The sequence below is a fragment of the Triticum urartu genome, chromosome 1 (genome assembly GCF_003073215.2).
Source record: "Triticum urartu cultivar G1812 chromosome 1, Tu2.1, whole genome shotgun sequence".
NCBI lineage: Eukaryota > Viridiplantae > Streptophyta > Magnoliopsida > Poales > Poaceae > Triticum > Triticum urartu.
Genome location: NC_053022.1, coordinates 385,791,743 through 385,797,383, shown reverse-complemented (window position 1 = coordinate 385,797,383; position 5,641 = coordinate 385,791,743).

Below are 5,641 nucleotides of genomic sequence, written 5' to 3'. Positions count from 1 at the left end.
TGGATGTAATCCCTCAGAGTTTCATTCGGTTTCTGTACGCAAGAACGCAATTCTGTAAGGCCTGCGGGTCGCTTGCATGTTCCCTCAAAGGTTGTGACAAACACTCGGGAGAGGTCCTCCCAAGTGTAGATGCTGCTGGGTGCCAACTGATTTAGCCACGCCCTGGCTGAGCCCTCTAACATGAGAGGCAAATGCTTCATGGCCACCTCATCATTGCCACCGCCAATCTGTACAGCCACTCGGTAATCTTCGAGCCAAGTGTCAGGCTTAGACTCATCGGTGAACTTGCTGACTCCAGTCGCCAACCTGAAGTTGGGAGGAATCACTGCGGCTCTGATGGCTCGGCTGAAACACTCTGGCCCCGAAACACGCACTCTGCTGCTGGCAGGCGCATCCCTGTCGTGGCCTTCTCGGTGAGCTCTGTTCCTGTCAACCAAACCTTGGACAAGGATAGACCTCGCGTCAAAGCCTGGATCCCTGGGGTCGACTGGAATCCTCTGCCCAACACTATGAGGGCGCTTGTCGTCTCGATGTCGAGGCGCATATGACCCACTCCTCGGGGGAGGGCTTGGCACTCGACGTCGACCATCACGATCGGATCGGTGATCATACTGCTCATTCCTTCTGTACTAATCATGCCGGTGTTAAAGAAGACGGTTCCAACTTTGACAATGATGACCTCTGGCGGCTGACCAAACAGATGCGGCCAGCAGCCAGCAAGTTGGCCGATGATACAGATTTGTCCCATTTTCAACCGTTTTACGATGTGGAGGGAAAGAGGCAGCCGGCCGACATCCATGAAGTTGAAGAACTTGTGCCTCCGATTCGTAAGCACACTTATGCTCCTGATATTAACCCCTCCAATCTTATCCATGAAGAAGCAGTGTTTCAAGCTTTAACTGGAATCGATTGGTCAACGGTTGATTTCCAGCGTCTGGGGAGGGATGAAGAAGTGCCCACACCAACTGACCCGCAACCGTCAAACAGTCCAGATGAAGATTCCTAATCCGGTCGCCGGTTTACATGGCTTCTGTGAAAAACAATGATACCATTGGAGCTGCTTTGAAAGCTTCTTGTAATAGGATAGCAAAAAACTCCGTTATCTGCCATGCCATCGAGCATGTTTCATAATACGTCGTGACAATCTTGTGCCACTTTTTGGGATATATTTATGCATAACCCATGATGAATTGTGCTCCTGGGTACAACAACTTAAAAGTGTCTGGCAGTTTACCGCTAGACGGGTCATGACGTCCAAGAAGTATACAATACATAGACGAATTATCGAAGTGTTTGTATACAAAGCAATATACATAACATACCTCATTGGTTGATCAATCAGTGTATACGGCAAAGGTGTTAATACCAATTTGGAATGTTGATAACCCCATATTTAATATGCCGGTATACATAGTAAACCGAACCGAGATAACTACCGGGTTTTCTTTATAACACTGGCGATATAGTCAAACCAGACCGGGTCAAGAAACACCGGTGTATAACTGATCATGTGCCGACAACTTATAGTTGAAAAGCAAACCGGGTCAAGGACGCCGGATTATCAAAAGATACAAATGAATTTCAACAAATAAAACTCAAAAAGGAAAATATGCAAGGCTTTTTATGAGCTGCCAGGCTCCAAATCAAGGCTTTTCATGGGCCGCCAGGCCTCTAAGTTAAACCATTTAACAAAGCCTTCTAAGATGGGCCTCCAATTAACCAATCATCGTTTTAACTTTGACAAGTTCAGGGTCTATAAAAGATTGACATGTCAAACGTTCGGTGGGTCATACCAGGATTACCTGGACAGGAGTGTCTTACTTGATGAAGGCAGGTTAACCCGGGTTTTTAGGTGAATACGCCAGGCTTCCAAGCCGTGGCTTGATAGCCAATTACAAGGGTCCTTTCAAACTCTTTGTTGCTTTGCAAAAAAGAGCCCCCAAGTAACTTTGTGAGCTGTGCTCAGTGTGTGCCCATGTTTGAGTCTATGCTTTGTGCAACACTCTCTTTGGCTCCACATATTTTTCTTTTGTGGCCTAAATGCCTATCAAGAGGTGTAGCTATGGTGTGATAACAACCAAGCCCCCTAGTGATATCCCTTCGTGGTTTCAAAACCAATCAAGAGGTGTAGCTATAGTTCAAATATGACCAAGCCCCCTAGTGATTTTCTTTATATCTGTGCAACTACTAAGACCGGATTGATAAAAACTCCGCTTTGTCAGTTTAACTTGTATAACACACACAGGATGTAAAAAGAATAGATACCTCGCTTATAACGGAGGCTCCAATTTATTATATGATATATACACTGTCATAAATATGTACATATGCAGAGCCTATGACTTCAAGTATAGTAAGGTCGAAGGAGAGCTATGTTCCATGGCCGCTTGGTCTCCTCCTCCGATTGACGTGAGTCTTTATGCTCTCGAACATCAATGAGGTAGTAAGATCCGTTGTGCAGATTTTTGCTGACCACAAAGGATCCTTCCCAAGATGGGGATAACTTGCGCATATCAGCCTGATCCTGGATGAGCCGGAGCACCAAATCGCTTTCTTGAAAGGTTCTGGTTTTAACCCGACTGTTGTGATAACATTAGAGATCTTGTTGATAAATCGCCGATCGTGTTGCTGCAAGATCACGCTCTTCATCCAACAGGTCCAGGGAATCCTGACGTGCCTTCTCATTATCAGCTTCAACATAAGTCGTCACACGGGGCGAATCATGACGGATGCCACTAGGAAGGACAACCTCCGCTCCATAGACCATGAAGAAAGGTGTGTAATCCGTAGATCTATTGACTGTGGTGTTGATGCTCCACAACACAGAAGGTAGCTCCTCAACCCAAAAACCCGGTGTCCGCTTTAAGGGAGCCATAAGCCTGGGTTTGATGCCCCGTAGAATTTCTTGATTTGCCCTCTCTGCTTGACCATTAGACTGGGGGTGAGCCACTGACGCTAGATCGAGCCGAATGTGCTCATGTTGACAAAATTATTCCATCTCCCCCCTTTGACAGGTTAGTACCATTATCTGTTATAATGATGTGTGGAAAACCAAACCGGAAGATCACCTTTTTGATGAATTGAACCGCCATGGCTGCATCACACTTGCTGGCTGGCTCTGCCTCCACCCGTTTAGTGAATTTATCAACTGCTACTAACAGGTGGGTCTTTTTGTCCTTAGATCGCTTGAAGGGTCCAACCATATCAAGCCCCCAAGTTGCAAACGGCCACGTAATTGGAATCATCCGCAACTCTTGAGCCGGAACATGCGCACGGCAGGCGAATTTTTGACACCCGTCACATCTCTTGACTAAATCTTCCACATCAGCATGCGCCGTCAACCAGTAAAAACCGTGGCGAAAAGCTTTAGCAACCAAAGACTTTGAACCGGCATGGTGACCGCAGTCCCCTTCATGGATTTCTCACAAAATCTCACAACCTTCTTGAGGAGAAACACAACGTTGAATTGCTCCTGAAACACTGTAGCGATGTAACTCCCCGTTGAGTATGGTCATGGACTTGGAACGCCGGATTATCTGCCGGGCCAATGTTTCATCGTCTGGTAACTCGCCCCGGTTCATGTGAGCCAGATATGGGATTGTCCAATCCGGTATGTCATGCAGAGCTGCCACCAGCTGAGTCTCCGGATCAGGAATAGCCAAATCTTCTTTAGTTGGCACCTTGACTGATGGATTATGCAACACATCAAGAAAGACATTGGGCGGGACCGGTTTACGCTGGGAACCAAGACGACTTAAAGCATCTACCGCTTCATTCTTTCGCCGGTCTATATGGTCCACCTGATAACCCTTAAAGTGACCAGCCACTTTATCCACCTCTCGCCGATATGCAGCCATGAGTGGGTCCTTAGAATCCCAAGTGCCAGACACCTGCTGAGCCACTAGATCTGAATCGCCGAAGCACTTAACCCGGCTCAAATTCATCTCCTTAGCCATCCGAAGACCGTGGAGCAAAGCCTCATATTCAGCTGCATTGTTAGTACAAGGGAATATTAAATGGAGGACATAACAAAACTTGTCACCTCGTGGGGAAGTTAGTATGACTTCAGCCCCGAGCCCTCCAACTATCTGGATCCATCAAAATGAATAGTCCAATAGGTATTATCTGGTTTCTCTTCAGGTGCCTGTAACTCCGTCCAATCATTGATGAAGTCTACGAGTGCCTGGGATTTGTTAGCTGTGCGGGGTATATATTTGAGCCCATGGGGTCCAAGCTCAATAGCCCACTTGGCAATCCAGCCAGTTGCTTCTCTGTTTTGAATGATATCGCCTAGAGGGGCCGAACTGACCACTGTGATGGGATGGCCCTGAAAATAATGTTTAAGCTTCCGGCTTGCCATAAACACTCTGTACACCAGCTTCTGGTAATGCGGATAGCTCTGCTTTGACTCAATGAGCACCTCGCTGATATAATAAACCGGCCGTTGAACCGGATATTCCTTGCCAAGCTCCTTGAGCTCTACCATAATAGCTACGCTAACAGCCCGGGTATTAGCAGCCACATACAGTAATAACGGCTCCTTATCGATCGACGCTGCAAGCACGGGCGGTTCAACTAGCTGCCTCTTCAGATCCTCGAACGCTTTATCAGCTGCCTCGCTCCAGACAAAGTTATCTGTTTTCTTGAGCATCTGATATAAAGGGGTGGCCTTCTCTCCAAGGCGACTAATAAACTGGCTCAAGGCTGTAATCCGGCCAGCCAGACGTTGAACATCATTGATACACACCGGTTTAGCCAAAGATGTAATTGCTGCAATCTTTTCCGGATTAGCCTCAATACCTCTGTTTGATACCAGAAAACCCAAGAGCTTGCCTGCCGGGACACCAAAGACACACTTCTCCGGATTGAGCATCATCTTGTAAACCCGGAGATTGTCAAAGGTTTCTCTCAAATCATCTATCAATGTCTCCTCCTTTCTGGACTTTACCACAATATCATCTACATATGCATGAACATTGCGCCCAATTTGCTTATGAAGGCAATTCTGAACACATCGTCGGTAAGTTGCCTAGGCACTCTTGAGTCCAAAAGGCATGGAAACATAGCAGAAGGCTCCAAAGGGAGTTATGAAAGCTGTCTTCTCCTGGTCCTTAACCACCATTTTGATATGATGATAACCAGAGTAAGCATCAGAAAACACAAACGGTCACAACCTGCCGTAGCATCAATTATCTGATCAATGCGAGGGGGAGCAAAGGGGTATGCAGGGCAAGCCTTGTTTAAATCTGTGTAATCCACACACATACGCCAAGTGTCGTTTTTCTTAAGAACCAGCACCGGATTAGCTAACCACTCTGGGTGAAAGACCTCTACAATAAACCCTGCGACCAACAAACGGGCTACCTCTTCATCGATAGCCTTACGTCTTTCTTCATTGAAGCGGCGGAGGAACTGCCGGACCGGTTTAAACTTAGGATCAATGTTGAGTGTGTGCTCAGCGAGTTCCCTCAGTACACCTGGCATGTCAGAAGGTTTCCATGCAAAGATGTCCCGATTCTCATGGATGAACTCGATGAGCGCGCTTTCCTATTTGGGATCCAGGTTGGCGCTGATGCTGAACTGTTTGGATGAATCGCCAGGAACAAAGTCAACCATCTTAGTATCTGCAGCCAATTTGAAC